The sequence below is a fragment of the Sphaerodactylus townsendi genome, linkage group LG10, assembly GCF_021028975.2.
Source record: "Sphaerodactylus townsendi isolate TG3544 linkage group LG10, MPM_Stown_v2.3, whole genome shotgun sequence".
NCBI classification, from domain to species: Eukaryota; Metazoa; Chordata; class Lepidosauria; order Squamata; family Sphaerodactylidae; genus Sphaerodactylus; species Sphaerodactylus townsendi.
In genome coordinates, this window is record NC_059434.1 from 61,882,846 (window position 1) to 61,905,517 (window position 22,672).

Genomic DNA, 22,672 nt, shown 5'->3' on the forward strand with positions numbered 1-22,672 from the left:
TCAGCCTGTTACTCAGAAATAATAACGTTCGACTTGACTGACTCAGATTTCAAATGAATGTGTGCACACCCATACACACTCCTTGGGGCTGAAAATTTCAATCAGTAGATTAATCGACTGAAATAGGAAAGGCTCTCCTGTTTATTTCGGAGACTCTTTTCGTTTAAATGTGTTGTCTTAATAATGACTAAACAGAAATGGAAAGACGACCTTGGTGCAAGCCTGCGTAAGTGACTACATAGGCAGCACACCTCCAATATGAGCACTTTACCCCTCCAGTAGTGGGGGTATGGCATGAGCAACATTTGAGCATGTTTTGAATTTAAATTAAAGGTCGCAATAATGGCCAGGGAGGATCGAGAGACCAAGGCAAAGCTCCACAGCCTATTTCACCGGAGGTGTAGCTGTAATGGGGACATCTGGGGCATCTCGCCCTGGGCTCCGCCATTGCAATCACGTGTCAGGGGTGGGGTGTGTCCTGAAAATTTCAGGACATTTCAGGAGTGGAGTGGGGTGGGGTGGGGCAGGGTGGGGCGGGATGGGGCAGGTTGGGGCAGGGCAGGACAGGAGGGGTGGGGGGGGCATTTCATGCCCTGGGCGCAGTTCCCCCTTTCTTCATCCCTGTATTCCACACATAGCCCACAAACAATGGGTTGGATCCAGACTAAACTGGCCATTTCCAATCATTATCCCTTTCTGCTGCAGTCTCTCCTCAGGTCATTCCTCAGGGTCCTCAGTTGTCCAGGGGTGAGCAGCATTTCATGGAGATTAGTGGACTGCATGGGAGGAGGTGGGGAAGAAGGCAGGGATGTTCCACTCAACCATTAGAAAAGTTAGTCTGGATCCAACCCAATATGTGGACCAGCACAATGAACAGTTGCTTTCGCTTAACAAAATATTATGAATCATACCCCTCCATTTTTCTGAATAAGACCTTGTTCTTGAAATATCACATTTGTTTCGATATATTAATAGATTTCTCCCCATCCATTTTTTTCAACCAGGAGATGTAACTAGTATATTAACTATATATACTTGAGGAAAGTCATGGGTTTGTACAAAACAGTAAATAAAATTCCTGTATAAAAGGCAAGCATCTCTGAAACTGTGAGCTGCATTGATGGATAAGACTATGCTTTGTAACCTCACTACGGAGTTGTTTACAACTTCTACACTTTTGGCTGAAAGACCTGTGGGCTGATTCCTTGGCTGAGGTTTTCTGGATGTTCCACAAAAAGCACATTTCAGCTGTCAAGGTATGTTCAGGTGCTTATTTATCCATAAGTCTTAAAATCTGCTTCGACAGGCACCTTTTGTTTGTTCTTCCAGGTGAACATAATAACCTTTTGCCTTTACAAGGAAAGCTAATTTGGAAATAATTTGTTCTTATGTCGAAAGAGGCAAACAAGAAGAGATGTGAGTTGTGCTGTGGCTGTAAGTAGCCGTGTGCACGGGAAGTTTGAAGAGGCACGTATCATCAGGTTAGAACCGGAACTGAGGTGACATATTGGAGTAGTCTCCCACGATGATCAACCCAAGACAGAGATGACTGCAGACTCAGCAGAGAAGTCAGCTGAATTGAACAGCAAGGGGAGACAGTGACTCAGCAGATATGCACGTGACAGGCATCAGAGCTCTTCTTTTGTCTAAAAGCACCTATGGGGGGAGGGGGGACTGCATAATGGGCAAATTCAGCCATGCACATATAAAGCAAAGATAGGACAGCTGATTTTTACCAAAAAAGGGACCATGGAACATGATCGTGAAGAGAGAGAAAACCTGACTCTCTTCTGCACCTTCTCATGCTGTGTGCAGGAACATTTAATGGCCTTCAAGCAAGCCTGCTAGCTTCTTGGTGGATCCAAAGTTAAGGCGATGCTGAGGGAGAGGGGATGAAATGAAGAATGCTAGACAGGTTTCATGTGGATAGTGTTTAGCATGTATTGCCATTGCTCTTAAGCATGTGTCATTCCCTACCTCCCACCTGGGTCAAGATTCAAAGCAGTAGAATATTCCAGGTATTCCCCACCCCTCCCTTGCATGCCACCCCTCCCTCCCTCCACGAGGGTGGGTGGGCCAGGTCCAGATGCCGGCCCCCTCCTGCACCTCCCTTGCATGCCATCCCTCCCCTCCCCTCTTTCCACTAGGTGGATAGGCCATGATCAGATGCCGGGCCCCCTCCCTTCCCTTGCATGCCACCCTTCACTCCCCTCCCACTCGATCTTGTACCTCTATATCCTGCATTGGTTAGGCCTCACTTGGAATATTGGGTAGATATTGGGAAGAACAAAGCAGTAGAAACAAGGCAGAAAGAAAGAAAGAAAGAAAGAAAGAAAGAAAGAAAGAAAGAAAGAAAGAAAGAAAGAAAGAAAGAAAGAAAGAAAGAAAGAAAGAAAGAAAGAAAGAAAGAAAGAAAGAAAGAAAGAAAGAAAGAAAGAAAGAAAAATACCATCATGTGCCCTCTCTGCAAGGGAGAATTACAGTCTGTAAAACTAGGAATCTTTCTCCTCTCTGCCTTGCAAGGAGGATCTTTTGGGTGACCGTTATATTCCTGGGAATCATCCCAATTGGATGGGAGAAAAAGAAACCGACTTGCCATTAGAATGGGGATGGGGATGGACACAGTGTGTAACAGACTTCCCTCTGTGATACACCTCTGAAGATGCCAGCCATAGATGCAGGCAGAACGTTAGGAACAAGATCCACCAGATCACAGCCACACAGCCTGGAAAACACACAACAACCAGAATGGGGATGGTTTTTCTTATCAGACTGAAATTTGGAGGGAAGGTTACCTTGGATGTGCACCTAGGATGGAGAGTTACAGATGAGGGTATGTTTCCCAGTGAAGGCAACATAAAGAGCTACCACATTAACTAATGACCTTCCTAATGATATTCAAGAATCCAAACTTTTTAAACTAACAAAGCAAGTTTCACCAAAACCCAAACAAAAATATCTGCACAAATTCCTGATGGCAGTGCCACCAAAGACACATCAGAACAAACATCATGCATAGTATTCCCTTCATCACTGCAAATCATCTCACTGAAAGAGATGGCTCCTTTAAATAGGCATGTTTGTATTAGATATTGTGGTAATAAAATCAGTACACAAACACAATGTATGAACATAGACATACAAGAAATATAACAAGCAATAGCCTTTGTGTATGGGTCACTGATAAATGGCAATCGACTTCAAGTTTCCACCTGTAAAAAAGGATTACCAGGAGCCTAATCTTACACAATTGCTGAGAACAGGAAAGTCCATAAACAGCAGGGGGAGAGGGAACAAATAGAATCAAGAGGGCATAACTGTTCCTATCTGTGGATCAAGATTCTGTGCTCAATGTCAGGGCAAAGTCTGGAGGGAGGTTGAGGCTAGAAAAAATTTCCCAAAACAATAGCAACAAGAAACTCTTGTGAGCCAGAGCTCACTTCTTCCGATGCATGAAATGTTACCCTCATTTGGCAGATACATACATAAGCACACAGGTACAAACAGAAGATGTGGAAGGGGGAGGGGTTAGCACAAATGGAGGCCAAAGGTTAAGCAATCAAACGATAGGTGTGTTCCACTACAATGGAGACCCTCATGATTTTTTGGTTTCAGCCAGGAATGCTACTTCCTTTTGCAACCCTGTTGTCTCATCTCAAAAAATCCCCAGTCTGATCAAGCTTTTCCCTTATGCAAATTAAACCCGTGAGGGCTTGTTGCACCATTGCTGTTCTCTGTGCCAAAACTTTACTTCAATTATCAACATTATTTTTTTGCATCCATTGAATAGGAAGAGCACAAAAGAAATCAGCTACACATCCGAGTGAAAAGACTTATAATGACAACATGTGACAACAAAACCAAATTTAAAAGGGCATCTTTGTGTTTCCCTGGTTGCAACAGATCAACACAGCAAGGTATCTGGAAAGATTGCCAAGTGTACCTGAAACTGCAGACACAGACAATGGCTGATTTATCACTTTTTCCCCAGACAAAGAAGGCTGTAAAAACTGTGATAGATAGTTGTGGAATCCAAATACAGATTATTTTCTTGAGCAGAAGGTCAGACCACTGCAGCTTCTAAATCGCCCAGCTTCTTCCCTGCCCATCATGCACCAAATTAAAATATTAATATTCTAATCCAGCAAAAGATCCATTTATTTATAGCTGATTTTCATGTATCAGATAGGCATGAGTATAGTTCAAACACAGACTCATTCACCTGCATCTAAACCAGAACTCCCCAACTTGTCAATATATTTTGTCAATGTATTTAATTTGCATGCATGCCTCAAGAGAAGTGTCTTCTTCAGCTCCTGGAGGAAGACAGGATTCCTCTCCACCCCTTAAATGTGAGGGGATTTGCAATTTAAAAACAACTGCTGTTGGTAGAAGAGAGGGGTCACAATTCAAATGTTCTCCAGGAAATCTGAAGCTATGTAAACGATATAGAGACTGTTGTATGTGAAAGTTGCATACATGTCTCTTTTAACAGGCGAACTTCCAGCAACTATTATGATAGGAGAAAGAAAAGATTTCTTTAGAAAATGCCACCATGAAAGTTACTGTGTTACAATGTTTCAGAGAGCAATGAACTCAGAGGTCCTTGGTTCAAATCTTCCCTCTGCTGTAAACTGACTACAGTGGTACCTCAAAAATTGCTGATAATCCGTCCAGAAATTATCGGCGATTTCAGAAAACGCCATATTTTGAGGGACGCTGTTTGCACATGCGCAAATACCAAAGCACATGAAAAAGGTGTCCATTGCCCCAATGGTACAAGATGGGAACCCCACATATCAAGAAGATTGCACATAATGCACCTTCCCTTTATGTGTAGTCTGGAAAGGGTTTGAGAGAGTTCACTCTTCACATACCTAAAGGGCTGTCACATGAAAGGGGGCACAGAGTTGTTCTCTGCTGTTCTGAAGGACAAGTCTAGATATTTTGGGGTTAAGTCTTAGGGGAATACATTTCCACTGAACATGATGAAAAACTTCCTAAGGGTGAAAGCCATGCAAATGCAACAATGAAACTTAATATCTGGGTGGGGCAGGCCTTCAAGCAGAGACTTGACAACCATCTGTTAGGGTGTTAGGGATGCTCTCAGCTCCGAATCTCCTGTGTTGACCAAGAGGTTGGTATAGATGGCCTATAAGACCCATTTGAACATTTGCAATGATAAATGCTCAGTGGCTGTTATTAGGAATTGGTCAGTTAGTATACAGACTGACCATCTGTCCTGTGGCCATCTCCCATCCTCCTTTGTCCACCATAGGTCCTCTAGCAACCTAGGAAAACTGAAAAGTAGTAAGAAACACTATCTAAGAATTGCCTTTCCATAAAACATGTCCAAGCTGCAACTTGGGTGAAAACAGTGGAATTATTTCCATCCCATGGGCACAGTCTACAGCACAGGTGTCAAACTTGCGTCCCTCCAGATGTTATGGACTACAGTTTCCATCATCCCCTGCCAGCATGATGCATGATTCCCATGATGATGGGAACTGTAGTCCATAACATCTGGAGGGCTGTGAGTTTGACACCTATCTAAAGAATATTACCTGATGGTTTCAACACCCACTATCCATAGTTCTACCAGTATTCCTATGATATAGTTGCTACTACTTTATTTAATTTAAATTGCCAAGAGCATTGACCATGCAATTCCAAGCTAACAGCCTTCTAAGTACATTGAATTCAAGGAGTTAGGACATTTCATCTGGCATTCATCTGGAGTCAAGGGAACCCCAACCTGATGTTTGCACAGCCAAGGGATGTGGGCAGAATCAAGGTTCCCAAATGCAGTGGAGCCCCTTTGGCTTGGGACTATGGCATGAGGGAGGGGCTTCAGCCTTCCTCTCTGTGCCATTTCACGTCAGGTGGCTAAAGCCTCTCTTCCCCTTATGCCCTTATTTCAAACCAAATCAGAGCCCAGAACATCTGAGAACTTTGGTTCCCCAACATTACATTTGGCTGTACAAACATCAGAGTTTGAAGAAGAAGACTTTATTTACAGTCAATGACCAGATGTAAACATCAGAGTTGGCTCAAGTGTTCCCCAGCCCAACTCCTGGCCAACATACTATCTGGTTTGGATCTAAGCCCTTTGATTCCAGTGTACTTAGAAGAATAAAACTCAGTTTAGGATTGCAAGGTAAACTACCCAGACACTAAAACCCAGTATTCCTATGGCTAAAGCTGATGAAGTTCTTTAGAGTAGGGGATGTTGCTCAATAGTAGAGCCTCTGTTTGCAAACAGAAAATCTCAAAGTTCACTATCAATCTCTGGCAAACTATCAATCTCTGGCATCACTAATTAGAAAGATCAGCAAGTAGGTGATGACCAAGACCCCTGTTTGCTACCTTGGAAAGCCACTGCAAGTCAGAGTAGATTAGACTTTCATATAAGATAGCTTCATGTATTCTTACTAACTGCAACACAGTGGGATTGATAGTTAAACCACAGTTACATGGGACTATTCATTCCCCTCTCTGCACAGGGAATGGGGTCCTGTGTGCACAACCAGGTTCTAGTGCCCCTACATTTCAGGTACGGTATGTATACCCCCACTCACTTGCATCCAGCCTTCATAATCTGCCAAACAGAGCATAGCACCATTGTTACCCCAAGCCAGTCTGCCACTGCAGACAAGAGGAATGTTCTGCTATGTGAGCACTCTGTCAGAAACCAGGCCAAAAAAATCATCTCTGACAGGACCTTCTCTGTTAGATTCTGGGTTTTCTAATCCACAGGTTGGGCCTGGAACAAATTTGACAACCTTTTAAGTGGTGGTGGTGGTGGTGGAAGAGGAGGAGGAGGAGCTACTGAACTTTCACATAACTATATCCACCACAATGATTTTTTTTAACAAAACCCCTTCTGCTGGTTTACTAGTGGTTTTAAGCTGGTACTGTTGTTTGTATGACTAGATTTTATGTTTTAACTGCTGGATCATTCTTTTAAACAGTTTTTAGTTTACCAATTTTGACTTTTTAGGCTGCTGGTTTGGGGTTTTTGTTTTATTGCTTTCATTTAAAGGCAGGAAGTAAGATCGAAATATTGTAATGCATAAACAATGCATATTCTGAATGCTGGCTTTGATGTGCAGTGTTTTAGGACTGGGGGAGGAGATAACTTATTCAAGTAGTCTTTAGGCAGAAGTATTTATAAATGCAACCAACTACAACACTTGTTTGCTTTGCAGATAAGTTACAGTAGTATTGTTTGTTTAAATCCCAGACCTTTGCATGTATTGTATGCTACAGCCATTAAGGTTAGCAAGTTTGAAGATAACTCCGCTCGCAATGAACAAAGATAACTAAAGCGGGTAGGTTAAATTAACCAGGATCCTGCGTGATTAGGTTTTCTCCTGCAGGATGAATCAACTCATATTATGGTCCCCACAAAAATATTCTGAATATAAATTAAAAGCTGATCTTGACAGATCTTTTTCTTTACTCTGAACAAGGGTCCATATTAATGCTCTTATGGCACTTTCAATCAGCAAAGTAGTTGTCTGAACAGCATTAAAATGGGGTTAGCTCTCTTGTATTAACTGACATGGATTAATTACCCTACTGGAGAAGAAGAAAGCTCTGTGTGTAAACAAACCCCTAATTATGAAGTGTGTTTTAAAGATGCATTCCTGAACTTACCAGAGCTACTTAACCTATTACACTTGGATAAATAAGCTTCTGAACACAACTGGAAGTTGGAGCTCATGGTGCAGTGCACAAAAGGAAGAATGCTACTATTCATGTGGAGACTGCTTTAACTGGCTTCTTTATGGTCAAAATGAGAGTTTCCTTTTTCTATTACTTCAGAAGAAATTGCTCTTCCTCCAAAAAAGAGACTGGACAAAGAATACACTTAGCCTACTCTTGACGGCAGTCTTGTGAGCAGTCAGATCGTTTGCTTCCAACATAGTCAGGATATATCCCCAAGTAGGCCTAGATCTAATAAGCAGTATATAGGTTGGAATGCAGTAACAGGTGGCACTCCCTTAATGTAGATGGCGTACACCCTTATTCTGCTTCAGTCAAGACTGTTTACACAATCAAACATTACAGTAACTCTCAATGGTGGATAAATAATAGGGGTACTAAATAAGTCCCTTGAAAGAATTAAGCACGTACTGGACTGAATCCACTGTAGTGCGAGGAAGAGTATGGCCACATACACACAACCCTATCTTACGTATGAAAATCGTTGCTCTTAGAGTCTCCTGGAAGAGAAATAAAGTTGCCAATATCTAAATCTTCTGTCAGGGCTTCAGTGCCTTTCACAGAGCCCCCTACAGCCTGAAACACAACAGACAGTGTGTTTGTCCCACTGCTACATTCCCACGTTGGGGAACAGCTGGAATTTCTGCTTGTCCTGCAGAATCGTGACTGGTTAATTAGCAAAGGCTCCGGAGTCCTGCCGGGAAAAGCAGAGATGTGACAGGCTGCAGGGAGTGTGCCCTCAGCCCATGCTCCTGAGCCCGGAGCAATTAGCATCGCATTGGCTTGGTGGTAATAGCAGTGCTGATCATCAGATAATGTTCGCACACCCTGATTTAATCAGCTGAAAGTGCACGTAATGAAAGGGCTGTAATATTTGGGATATTAGTTATGCTTGTTATTTTTAGAAATATGGTGATCAGCCTTGCCCAGCAGTGTTTTCCCCCCTCCCTAGCACCAAGGTGCCGTGCTCGAAGCAAATGGGAGCATCAGATACGATGTTTACACAAATGCAAGCCGAGGGTTTTGTTTTGTATTCTTTTAAGAGGAGGTTGTCTTCCATTCACATAAATCTAGATAGTTTCAGAGGGTAGCCCTGTTGGTCTGCAGGAGAACAGGTTTGAATCAGGTAGCACCTGAGAGCAGGAATTTCAGGGTATCAGTTTTTGTGAGTTGGAGCTTCCTTGGGCAGACAGAAATAGAGTAGAAATGGATATCTGAGTTCCACCTTGGACTAAGATCTCCATTGTGACTGAGGAAGGGTTTTTTAACTCTGCCAAGCTTACAGCCTGGATATCTTCTTGGCCTCCCAGGTGCTACTGGGTTTAATCTGACTATTCCCATTCAAGGTACAGTTATGACCCGTTTTTTAAGGGGATCGTCTTGCATTTGAATAAATAGAGTAGTAATCAAAAAGAGCTTTCATGCAATAGCCACTCACAATAGTCATTCCTTACCTTGGCCAGCGCTTTGGAGCTGTGTGTTTCTGAAGGGTCTCCACCTGCAAATGGAGAAGAAATCCTTCCAGGTGTGGTGGAGTCTTAGTAAAGATGAACTTTCGTCCAGTTGTGCCCTGCAGCTTGGGGGGCGAGGGCCATGGCTTGGCATGGGGAAAGGGCACAGCCGGATACGGTCACTTGCTGGCCTTCTTTGAAGTCCTAAGCATGTAAACCTAGAGCCCCTTGCAGAGCTCCTGGTAGTGGAAAGAAACAGCGGAAAGGCTGGAAGGCAGCCCCCAAAACTGAAGGGAATTGTTGGCACTGAAGGGCACACAGCTGGCTTCTGCATAGGTTTACTCAGAAGTAAGCATACAGAGGTTTGCAATCAGCTTTCGGTGTGAGTGAGAGAGATGGGAATGTAATCCGGTTTGAGGAGCGACAGTATGCTTTCTCATGGGGGTGGGGAACTTGCTCAGGTGTGGAAGTGAGAAGAGAACTTTTCTCCACTCATGCATAACTAAATGCAGACACAGAGGCCTTTCCTGGGTGTGCTTACTTGGGATTATGCCCAAGTAAGACTTACTCCGAAGTAAACAGGCATCAGATCAGATTGCGGGCTCCTTCTGCTTTTACTTCTAGTACTCTCCAAGAGCAAACACCGTGGATATTCTAATCGGTGCTGAGGTGTGAGTATAAACTCAGATAATTATTCCGCATGACACATGCAGCAAAAAACGTTAAGACCCAACCGGCTTTTTCACTGCATGTAACTTAGTTCCTTGCTTACCGTAGTCCCCTTCCTATATGGCTTTATATATGTGCCCAGGTCAGGTGATAGAGGGCAAAGTCTTCTTGGCAGTCCTAGGGGACCCTTTCCTTTTCCACCAGCGGAAATGCTACACTCAGTCCCACGGAGACTTGCCTCCAAGCCCTCCCTGCCCAAAAGGCCGGCACCAGCCCCCTCAACCTTCCCCACCACCCCAAACACCAAGCCTTGGATCCAGCCCCCTTATGTAAACACGCTGAAGGAGCAAGAAAACATCGCACCTTTCCTGGTTGACTACTGGATTTAAAAATGAAACCTTTCACTACTCTAGAGCAAATGTTTTGAAAAAATCCCTTTAAAGCAGTGAGTTCTAATTAAAAAGTCGTTCAGAATATTTCCGGTTTACTTACTTTGGAAAGCCTGAGGGGTCTTCAGATCATCTTAACAGGTGACATTTATACAGCGCTTTCCACGTGCCAAGCCTTTCGCCCACTTTCTCTGGTGGTCACCCTTAGAGCAGCCCCCAAGGTTGGTCAATCGTATTCCTTTGGATGCAGGGGAAGTCCGGACAATCCTGGGCAGGTGAGTGACGTAGACGCCGCTGCCGCACAGCGCCCGGGAAGGAGGGAGGTGCGGCAGCGGCATCTACATCTCTCACCTGCCCAGGATTGTCCAGACTCAGCAGGGCTGCGATGCTGTCGCTCAGAGGTCTCCAGGGCGCCTCCATCCATCGCTGTATTTTCGTCCTACGATTTAATTTCCTCTCGAGTTCTGGGGCTGTTGGTAAACCTCCTGCGTGGCAAAAAAATTTTTGGGGGGGAGATTTCGCTCTGGGGCGCTAGGAAGGCAAAATAGCCTCCAGACGGGTCATTTAATCGCAGCCTCCACAGGTTTCCTGCTTTCAGGTCGCAAATATTTAGTGGTAACGTAAGAAGTCAAGTCCCGAGGATTAAGTGCATACCAAAATTTATTGAGCTACTTTTATGGGGCCTTTTACAAGCATCTAAGAGATGATTCATTTTTTTATATGTAACATTTTACACCGCAGCGCAGCTCCCAGGCTGTTAATGTTCAACCGCGTTTGGAGGCGGGAGAAGAGTGGATTTTTTTTTTAAAATGTTTTTGGCCGGGCGACTGTTTTTCCGCGGAAGAGTCCATTTCAGCGAGCCGAGGAGGTGGCATCCCGAGCTCTGGCTTTGCCACTAGGCGTCCAACAGGACGAATGAAAAAGAAGACATTCTCCACCTGGCAGCTTCAACTGAGATGCTGAGAACTAGACGCCATCAAAAGCACACAGAGGCTGACATGCCCCTTCCGCACATGCAGAATAATGCACTTTCAATTGACTTTCACAATTGTTTGCAAGTGGATTTTGCTATTCCACACAGTAAAATCCAGCTGCAAAGTGCATTGAAAGTGGATTGAAAGTGCATTATTCTGCATGTGTGTACGGCAGTAGTCCTTTATGCTCTTAAATGGCAAGTGGTTCCATTTAATTTCGTGTATTGACTTCCCGTGCATGGACTGCCAGACGTCTTACTGTTGAAACCTATGTATACCTACTCGGGAGTAAGTCCCGCAACATTTAATGGGGCTTACTTCCGGGTAAGTGTACAGCGGATTGTCCTCTTACAAGAAGTAATTTGCAATCAAAGCCATGGGCCTTTCTTCAGAGTAAGCAGAAGGTTCTGTTGAGACAGTCTTGAAGCGTAGAAATGGACAACTGAATATTTTCATGGTATGGTGGCAAATAACTACTTGGTAAATAACATCTTCATGAGCCTTTAGCAAAGGAACAGGGTTGTTGTTTTTTCTCCAGACAGTTGGCAACGCTACTTAAGTATTGGGGTTTATATATTAATTGATGAAGTTTTCTCCTCCTTCCAATGGGCATCTTGTCCTCACATCAACCCTGTGAGGTAGGGCCGTGCTGAAAGAACGTGAGTGACCCAATGTCGGTGGTGAACTTCACTGGCTAATTTGAGGATCACTTTTATCCCACCTTATCTTCAAAGAGCTGAGGATACAGTGACACCCTCCCCCCCCCCACGCTCTCTCTCTCTCTCTCTCTCTCTCTCTCACACACACACACACACACACACACACACACACTCACACACACACACACCCCTCTCTATTTAATACTAACCACCGTCTCCTGAGCAAAGTCAGTCTGAGGTGGAGGCCCGACGGGGAGAGTCAATCAGTGACTGGGGATCTGGTATGGGATCTTTGATTTCCTCGACGGATTCATCCACGTCTCACAGACTGCGGTTCAATCCGGCTGTCGCCTGCCCGATCCAAGCCTGCTTCTGCTTCCTGGCCTCTAGTGGGGCCTTAATCCTGTACACACTTATACAGGCGTAACTTGTGGCATGTCTGAATACTATGGACGTACCTTCGGGATAGTAAATCCCTTCGCAGACTATTGGACCTGCTGCAGATTTGCAATAATTGGGCTGAATTGCTCTGAGCCTCCCCAGCGCTCGCGTAATTTGGAGAAAGACCCGTTGAATTAAATAGGATCTGGGTCTAAATAGACAGGCGAGGACCGGGCTACTTTTACTCGCTTGTAAACTCTGTTGGAGTGGAGGGCTGTGATTTCCAATAAGCAGGTATTTCAGACGGGCTTCTCGGTGCTCAGGTTGTACTGGAAGTATTCTCCATTGCAGACCGAGTCAGGCTTACTCGAAAGTAAGTCGCATCGAAATCTATCTGACTCTACCGTCGTACATTGAATAAGTGGATAGGACGGGCTGCCCAAATTGAAGCTAGGGGCAACTTTTTCGAGTTGGGGAAGGGGCTTCCTATTTCCTTCACTAGCTACGGGGATGGGAAATGACAGATTTACACCCGCGAAAAGTGCATTTTACTCCAGGAGCTCTCATGAAAACATATCCCAGAAGTAACGTGAGATGCCGGCTACTGCATCAGGCATGGATTTTCTGGAATTAAATCGTGCTCCAGGCGCAGGCGGGCCTTTCTGAAGTAACATTATGCCTCCCGACTAGGGCTGCTCCGCAGCGCCCGGACCCTCATCCCCGGGGAGAGTTCTCCTATGTAAGCCCCAATGGAATGAATGGGAATTACGCAAAAGGGCCCCGACGGCGTCTCGTTGGGAACCGGCTGGAGAGACAGAAGAGACGTGGAAAACAATATATTTGCTTCCAAATGGAACCGTGGAAACCTGGAGTCCTCTCTGGCCCCAGCCGAGCTCGAATAAATTATCCCCCCCCCCCCGCCCTTCAGTTATCATTTCAGATCCGAGAGTCGCAGCAGCTGGCTCGCATATCATAATTCCAGAGGGGGAGCCGGCCCGTCTGTCGCAGCAAAAATAAAGAGGGACCTGGCGGTGGCTCTGGAAAGGCTTCACGCGTCTTAATTCCGCCGTAGCCTCCCGCGTTTTCGGCCCGGCTTCCTCGGATGTAAAGCATGCAGAGTTGCTTTAGTGGAGGAGGCATGAAAATAAGCGGACCGCGGGGTCAGAAATGCTGGGCCTCCTGCGTCATATCCAAGGCTGATCTGCAGTCTGGGTTGGGTGGGAAGTCTCGGCTTGTGCTAAAACCTGGTTACCCGGCCACAGATTTCACCCCCACTCCGCCCCGTGACCCTATTTGTGTTCATACCTTGTACATTACTATGGACGACAGCAGAATGAGGATCTACCTATGCTGCGCCTTTCTTGCATCCGAAGAAGCCGGCCCTGCTTCACTCAAGCTCCGTGCTAAAATAAATACTGTGATGTTGTGGGTTTTCCGGGTTGTATGGCTTGTTCCAGTAGCATTTTTTCCTGACGTTCCGCCTGCATCTGTGGCTGGCGTCTTCACAGGATCTGATGGTAGTAAAACAAGTGGAGTATATATACTACCATCAGATTCTCAGAAGATGCCAGCCACAGATGAAGGCGAAACGTCAGGTTAAAATGCTACTGGAACACGACCATGCAACCCGGAAAACCCACAACCCCCTAGTGATTCCGGCCGTGAAAGTCTTTGACAATAAATACTGTGAGCATGCGAGATATGGTTTGACCTAGGGAAACTAAGTAGGGCCCTTCCTAGTTCGTATTTGGATGGAAGACCCCCAAGTGAGGCTAGGGTTTCTATGTAGCGGAAAGCAAAAGCAAAACCATCTCTGAATTTGGCTTAAAAATCCTTTGGAGTTGCCATAATTGAGCTGGGGTTTGAGGGCGCCCCTGTCTCCCAAGCGCGACTTTACGCCTGTCCTATCAACGCAATGCTGGTATAAAAGGCTGCCCGCCTTCAAGATGCCACCAGAGTTCTGTTTATTTTGAGTCGTTATAAACATCTCACTTCCTATTGGACCAAAAATACTCAGGGTTAAGTTAGTTAAGTTAGTTAACTGTCTTTTGGTCACAATCTAGGCGGGTAGGATGGACCAGGCTAGTCGCCTGGTTAGATCTCAGAAGCTAAGCAGGGTCGACCCTGGCAAGAATTTGGATGGGAGACCTCCAAGGAATCCGGAGGTCATGATGCGGAGGCAGGCAAGGGCAAACCACCTCTGAACGTCTCTTGCCTTGAAACCCAAGGATCACCGGGGTGCTGGGTCAGGGCTCTCTGCTTCCAGCTCATCCCCACAAAGGATCGTGGACTTACAATGCCCTCCTAAAGACAGTTGAGCCCTTCTAGGTCCACTGAAGTCAATGGGTTCAGCAGGACATGACGCCCTTTAGGATGGCACTGTACATCTTCAATCTGCCAGGATGAGTTGGACGGGACTGTGAGGGAGGTAGAGAATTTCTGACCCTGGAAATGAGGGCGGGGGAGGCAGAGGCGCCTCCTGAGCTGTGAGGAGAGAGGACAAAAAGGCCTCCCAGCTCTGGGAGCAAAGGGGGCTGGTTGTTTTGATGCCTGCGCCTGATGAATTCGCAGCTGCTGACAAGGCCGGCGGAACCCCGCTGGATAAACACTCCAACACTCCGCTTGCAAAGTGCCTCTCTCCTTGCCCCCACCCTCAAGGGCTCAAAATCAGCAAAGACTCTCTCTCTCTCTCTCTCTCTCTCTCTCTCTCTCTCTCTCTCTCTCTCTCTCTCTCTCTCACTCACTCACTCACTCACTCACACACACACACACACACACACACACACACACACAGAGAGAGAGAGAGAGAGAGAGAGAGAGAGAGAGATCTGTTCCTTACTCCTAAGACCAGATCAGCTCAGATGGAACCCATTCCAGTGATTTTCGAATCAGTCACATTATGTAAGAATTCTCCACTTTGACCCCTTCCGCACATGCAGAATAATGCATTTTCACAATTGTTTGTAAGTGAATCTTGCTATTCCGCACAGTAAAATCCAGCTGCAAAATGCATTGTAAGTGCATTATTCTGCACGTGTTTCCACTTCGAGCTGTCGACCACCCTTGGGCTGAAACCTGTGCACACTTACTTGGGCCTTATTGTCCCTGAAATGCCTTACTACTGAATAAACATACCTGGGAATGGGTTGTCAGACCCCCAACCCAGCGCTGCTTCTAATGCCAGTCAGCTTGAGCTGGGTACCAGAGGCTGTGTGTGGAGAGCAGATATCGGCCTGGAGAAAAAATGCTCCTGTCTCATGAATAGAGGTTAGAGCTCTTAGTGACATGGAGATCAAGAACATCACCTGCCGTATAATGACCCATTAATTCAAGACAGGACATATATATTTTTTTTTGGGGGGGGGGGAGAACTCCAAAAGAAACAGGTCCAAAACCATTAAAATTTATACCAAGACAAAACGAAGGAAAAGTGAAGTCGAGGAAAATTAACTTCACGCAACAGATTTGTGCTGATTCAATAATGATGTCCTCTTTCCTCTAGTTTCGTATTGCGGAAAAGTCTCGGATGCTTCTGCTGACTTATGGCCACCCCCTTGTTGGGTTTTCAAGGCAAGAGCCATTCCGAGGTGGGATGCCATTGCCTGCCTCTGCGGAGCATCCCTGACCTTGCCTGGCTGACTTCCACGCAAATGTTAACGAGGACTGACCCTGCTTAGCTTCGAGATCTGGCCAATCTGGGCCACCCAGGTTGGACCTTACCAAACTACAATTCCCGGCATTCTTTAGGGGAAGCCCTGACTGATATACATATACAGCTGGGGATGTGACCAAGGAAAGCAGGTTAGACTGCTCTTTGGCAGTTCAGCTGTTGTGAAGGACTGAGAGGACAAGAGACCAGAATGCCTCTGAGTGTAGAAGAGTGTTAGAAATTAATTTGTGAGGAGTGGAACTGGAAGGGACATTTACAGGCCCATTTAAAGGAAGAAGTTTAGTACCAGAGAGGGGTCCCCATGGGCTTTCATGATTTCTGCTCCAAGTAAAAGTGAATCTCACTCATATAGTAATTAGATTTTCCTCTCCCCATTCCTCCAAGATGCTCCAGGCTTTTCTGGCTTTCTACCCTGAAAATGAGGTTTGGTTGAGGGAGAAACTTGGGCTCAGGGTATGCTGTAAGCTTTATGGGATGAAGAGGCCAACTGTCAATGGCAGAAGGTGTAATTGGCATGCAAAAGAACCCATCAGTGGTATATCTGGTATCTCTAGTTGGAAGAATCAGGTCCCTTGTGATGTAAAAGACACAAGTCTGAGACCCTGGAGAGCCACTGCCGCCCACAGTGGACAATAGACCAACTTTAACGTTCCAAGTGGAGTTTGCCTGCTCTTAGCCTGAGCACTAAACCCTACACCACACCCACACTACAGGGCCTGTTTTCTAGTAAGGCTGAGACCCTAAGCTTATGTTACATGCAGAGGGCTTATTTGCAAGTAAATGTTTACTTAGGACTGGGTTCTTTATGTCCTGTGGATGTTCTTCTCCACAGAAGCTTTGCTGCCGGATGATGTCTTGAAGAGCAACGCCAGGTTTTTCTGGATTCGGTTCTGGTGTACTCCCTGACTGAAGCTCTAGAACTGAAGCTGAATGCCTGACTGACCCAGATAGCATTTTTGATAATTCTAAATTGGTCCCATAATTCTCCCTTTTGGAAATCGGTGGCACACCCTGGTCACATTTGTAATCCAACACTCACAACACTGATTTATAATTTCTGTTCCCCTGCACTGGGCGGAAATGGAGGAGAGGATTTGGCTAAAAAAATGGTCACCTAGTGTCTCAGGAGAAACCTATGCTGAGCTTTCCACATAGCTCAATTTTTTAGCCACAGCACAGTTTCGGTCTTCCAGTTGCAAAATATGCATTTTCTTTGAAATGAACAATATCTACCCTTCATGTCCCACCTTAGCTTAGACTGATATATTGTGAGTGAGCCTGACTTGTTTTGAAATGTAGACATTTAGATATCTAGACCCACTTTTCTCCCTACTGGGGGCCAGAAGCAGTTTGGAAATTTTCCCCATCCTCCATGCTATCCTCACAACAACCCTGTCTGGTGGGCAAGATCCAGGGGGAGGGCAAGATCACCTCACAGACTTCCGTGGCAGAGTGGAGATTTGAACCTGACTCTCCCCTGACTCTCCCGGTTCCTAGTCTGCCACTCTAACCATTGCAGAACACTGCTGGTGTAGAGCTGACCTTTGTAATTCATCATCTTGTGCCCTCCTGTAGCTAAAAGGGTCTCTGTCAGACTCTTAAAGAGCCACAATTCCCAATCAAACAGACCATCATTCCGTTTTAGGCTGTGGAGTCATCTCCCCCACCCCCACCCCATCAGGTTGTAAACTCTGTGATGTGATGTCAAGGAGTGTCCCATACCTGGGGTGGTGGGGTGTGTGTTGTAGAAACATAGGTTATCTCAGGCCACACTCTGGTCACATACCCCCAGGGAAAAGCTGTCTGTACATGAGCCAGAGAAGCTGGGACAATGATGATGTGATCAAGGGGGCCACTGGAGGACAAGTCATCTTGGCCCTGGAAGACAAAGGTCTCTGGTTGTGCAGGCCAGCCAAAGCCATGGGAAGAAGAATGGGTGAGGCGAGAGAGCCATAGACTCCAGCCTCTCTTGTCCAGAGAAGATCCACACTTCTGTTTTGGTAAGGTTTACCGAAAAAACCTGCTAGGATAGAAGAGGAAGAAGAAGAGGAGAAGGCGAGTTTGGACTTGTACCCCACCTTTCTCTCTTGTGAGGAGTCTCAAGGCGGCTTACAAACTCCTTTCCCTTCTCCCCACAACAGGCACCTTGTGAGGAAGGTGGGTCTGAGAGAGTTCTGAGAGAACTGTGACTAGCCAAGCTCACCCAGCAGACTTCATGTGTAGGAGTGGGGAAACAAATCCAGTTCACCAGATAAGATCCCATCCCTCATAGGGAGGAGTGGGGAATCAAACCCAGTTTTCCAGATTAGAGTCCACCTGATCTTAGCCACCACACAGTCTGTATCCTTTCTTGGGAGTAAGCTCTGTGGAAGTCAATAGGACTTTCTTCCCATTAAGGCCGGGTGAGATGGTTTTGACCCCAAAGTGTGGGGAAAGGTGTGACTGCAGGCAAACAGACAGGACTTCTAGTTTTGCATCCCCCACCTTGAAACCAGGAAGTCCCATTGATCTCAATGGAATTGCTCTCCATGTGTTCATGCTGTCCTACCTAGGAGTAAATTCCATATAAAGTAATAGGATTTATTGACCAGTAGTTCTGTTCGGAAGGGCCCTCGTCCAAGTGCTTTGGTCCAATACAGGCATAAATAGTTGTGCAGGGCTAACCATATAGTCCTAAACAGAGTCACACTCTTCTAAGCCTTTTGACTTCAGTAGACTTTGAGGGGTTTACCTCTGTTTAGGACTGCATTGTAAGAAGTAGAATCATAGAGTTGGAAGAGACCACAAGGGCCATCAAGTCCAACCTCCTGCAATACAGGAACACATAATCAAAGTAGGAAGTACAGACATAAATTGTGACAGGGCATTGATTTGAATGGCACAATTTATTCATTTTGGCCTATTTTGGATTCTTCACAAAACTGACACTGCTTTGCCATACACATTTCAGTCGGAAGTTCTCAGGCTTAATATTGCAACCTGAAAAAACGCTTTCCTTGGAGTAAGTCCTACCAAATGATTCTGAGCAAGATTCTGAGGAGACCCGTTCTGAGTAAGTTCTACCAATATGAACCTGAGTTAAGATTCTGAGTAGACCTGAGTAGATCCACAGGATCGCTAAGGAATAGAAATCTAGCGACCAGGCTGAGCTGGACGCCACTCTAGACCTTAGCTTTTGCTGGCTTTGCGGCCAGTGAGCGAAATGTGCCAAACAGACCTCTTGTCTCCTTTCGGGCAACCAGATTCTGTGTCTGCTGGTGACCAAATCGCGCTCAGTTCAAAAGGACCCGCTACTACGTTGCAGCAAAACGTTGTGATCCAGATAAATCCCAGTAACTGCCTGCAAATCATCTGTGACTCAGACTTGCAAGAGGCTCTTCAGTCCCAGCGTCCTATTGTTTGGGGGATCCAGCGAAGAGGATCCTGGCGCTTTAACAGATTTGGATATGGGAGTTGTGTTGAGGGGGGGCGGGTAGGTAGACCGTTTTGTGGGGAGAGAGAAAGAGAGAGAGAAAGAGAGAGAGAGAGAGAGAGAGAGAGAGAGAGAGAGACTTAGCAGTCAATTAGTTCAGTCTTAATACCCATCTCGAAGGGTGTAATTCCTTCAGCCTTCATGGATTACGGTCTGTTGCGCTCCATCCGGAGCAGAAACCTACATTTGTGCGTAACCAAATCAGGCATTTAGTAAGGAAAACTCTGAGGGATTGCTGGAATTGGGGAGGCGACGAAATCCGTTTGCACGCTAGTCAGCAGAAATATTGAAATTGGCTTCACGCGGTTGTCCCGACCTCAGATCTCTTTGTCCCTTCGTTTAAATAGCCGTGTGTACGTGCCTATCCGACGTGCGCCATGCACACACTTCGGAACGGGCCGTGCAAGCAGTTGGACTAGGCGGGTCCTCATAGGGAAAAGGCACCTTCCCCCAAAATAGAATAATAAACCTTGGAGCAACTCACAGTTAATACTGTATGCAGAGTTTGCTGAAACACAGTAACACGCACATAGTAAAAAAATAAAAACCTTCCGAGGTGTCCGGGGGGGGGGGGGGGGGGGGAGTTGTGACTGAAATGCTTAATCGATATTAAAAGTCAAACGAAACGACTTCCTCTTTTCCCCTCCCCCACTCTTTGTTTGTGCAATGCCTCGGCCGTGTCTTGTCGCCACCTTATCTGACTCGGCCAGAATTGAGTCCAAATTTTGCTCTTTTCCTTTACTCTCTCGCTTTCCCCCCTTATTCGACTGATATTTCATCGACACGGATACTTGTCGATATGCAGTTCAGAATGCAAAACTGTGACTTTAAAAAAACACCCTGAATTGGGGGAGGGGAGGGGAGGGGAGAAGGGATCTAAGGAATTTTCCAGGTACCCAGGTATAATAACCAGAACTAGGTACTTTGAAATAAGACGCTTTATCCCCCGCATTTCCCTAATGCACATACGACACCACTACCCATCCCAAAATGTTCTCTGGGCAGTCGGTCGCACTGAATGCAGCGAGTCTCATTATCGTGTACATTGAGGTACGACTCTAGATTTGCAGGAAAGAGATTTCAGTTTCATGCTCTGTTGGCATCCCCCCTTTCTTTCTTTCTTTCTTTCTTTCTTTCTTTCTTTCTTTCTTTCTTTCTTTCTTTCTTTCTTTCTTTCTTTCTTTCTTTCTTTCTTTCTTTCTCCTAGAGCAGGGCCAAGTTTGCCGGGGATGAGGAATAGGAGGAGACCCCAACAGGCCGCAGAAGCCCCCTGAAACCGGCCGCCCCTGCAACTAACTCTCCCCCCGCCACCCCCACCGGCTTTTCACGCCCTCCCTGGCCGCTGACTTACGTGCCCGGTTGAGCGGGGCGCCGCCACCGACGCCCATCCACAGTGTCTCTAGATACGTCCCACTTTCCCAACAGCACCTCCGGTTCCCGACGCGCGGCGCTGGGGTCTATAGAGACCCCCCCCCCATATACACAAACCGCCTCCCTCTCCTTCCCTCCCCTCCCCACCCCCAAAAGAACCTGGGCGTGCAGGCGAGGGCAAGCAGGAGCTGGGCCTCTTTTGTGGATTGCGATGTGGATTGGCGGCCAGACAGCCCCGTTTGTTCGCACGCCCGGGGTCAGCCAGCCATTAGGAGCGCGCCGCCGGCCTTTGGAGCAGAAGCCTCCAGAGAGCCGCTGCTGCCGCTCGCCCGCTTTATTTACGGCCTTGGCTGGAGAGCCGCAAACGTGCAAGGCGAAGCTTTTGGCCTCGGCTCTTTCTCGCCCCGCTCCCCCCCCCCCCCCGCCGCGGCTCAAGAAGAGGCAAAGCCGCGCGGGTGATTTACTACCTGGAAGCCTCGTGTCTCTTTTGCACCGGAGGTGATGCGCCCCTCCCCACCCCCATGGTAAGGAAAGGAGATCGTTCTCTCCTGCTTGGGGGCGGGGGGGGGGGCTCTTGCAGGAGTAGGCAGGAGTAACAACAACAACACAGCAGGCCCAGCTAAGGATGGGGAAATGCTTTGGGAAGAGTTTGATGGAGTGGAGGCGAGTTTGGGTGCCATAAACTGCCTTAGCACTATAGACATTTTCTCTGCCAGGTAAGTAAACAGAATCGGAGGGTCTGGCCACGCCACTCATCCCGTGACCCCCCATCTCCCGCCTCCAGTTCAAAGGAATTCGCTTCTGAAAAATACTGGCAGATCTGAGAAGATCCCCCCCCCCCCCCCGAGCTCCCCAAGTCGCTTTGCTCGCCCAGGAATCAACGCGAAGTACGCAGGCTCACAGAATTCAAAATCCATCAGAGGTTTTGAGCTCAAAGCAAGGAGGTCACTGCGGGTTATCTAAAACACAGGCAAGGGCTGAGGACTGTTGGCTATATAATCTTTAATAACAACCATTACGAGTCATAAATACCGCCCACTCCCCGGTGTTGTGGGGCGACAACCGGTCCGGACGCCTGGCTCTGGGGCAGGGAGAGTCTGACATGGAGCTCCCCAAATTTCCAACAAAGGAGCAAGGGGGAGGGGTGACTTCTGGTCTCCAGGGATCCCAGTCAAGGCAGAGCTGGCCCAAATTCGGGAGAAAGGAATAGAACACCCCTGTTTGGGGGAGATGGGTCCATGGTGGGACCCCCTACTCAAAAGGCTGTGAGATCCACGCAGGGACCATTTCCTACCAGGTTGGGAAGGAGATCTGCAGCTCGCACCCACGTGGAGTTCATTGGAACCACTTCTAAGGAAGGGCGTGTTTGGGGATGGAGGGTCTAGGGAAGGCCATGCTTTCCAATGCCTTTCCGGGCAGCCCCCCCCCCCCTCCGCTGCCTTTGCCCCTCCGTCTCCATTAGGGGGGACCGAAAGAGGTGTCTCGGGGATTTTGCAAAATCGCGGCTGCCGCTTCCCCCAAACAAAAGGGGGCGGGGAAGGACGAGCCAGAAGCAAAATCAATAGGCAGAGTCGGTCGGGCGCTCCTCCACAAAAGACATGACCCGGCATCTCTTTTCCAGCGGACCGAACAAAGGCACAGTTGTCTCTTGGTAAAGTTACCAACGAGTAAAACATACACACGCCCGCCCACGCCAGCAAGGAGGAACGGAGCATTGCGCTGCAGGGGACTTTCCAGTTTCGGAGCTCCACCAGCCTGCCCGGGCGCCTCCCTCCCTCCGCCCCCCCCCCCCGCTTCGCCTCGGAGGGCCGGAGCTGCAATTCATCTTGATTTGTTCCGTCCTCCTGCAGACACGCAAACCATAATCCGGCATAGTTGCAGGAACAAGCCGTCGGAGAATGAATGGGT

The 22,672-nt window shown here is 47.0% G+C and overlaps 1 long non-coding RNA gene across 2 annotated transcripts in view; it reads right to left on the minus strand.

The window, feature by feature from the left end:
- LOC125440108 overlaps positions 1 to 21,085 on the minus strand; it is a 28,603-nt gene extending 7,518 nt beyond the window's left edge. For both annotated transcript variants that reach the window (XR_007245636.1, XR_007245637.1), the window contains exon 1: positions 20,745 to 21,085. This is a non-coding gene — a long non-coding RNA (uncharacterized LOC125440108). The remainder of the gene's footprint in view (positions 1 to 20,744) is intronic.
- Between the last annotated feature and the right edge of the window lie 1,587 nt (positions 21,086 to 22,672).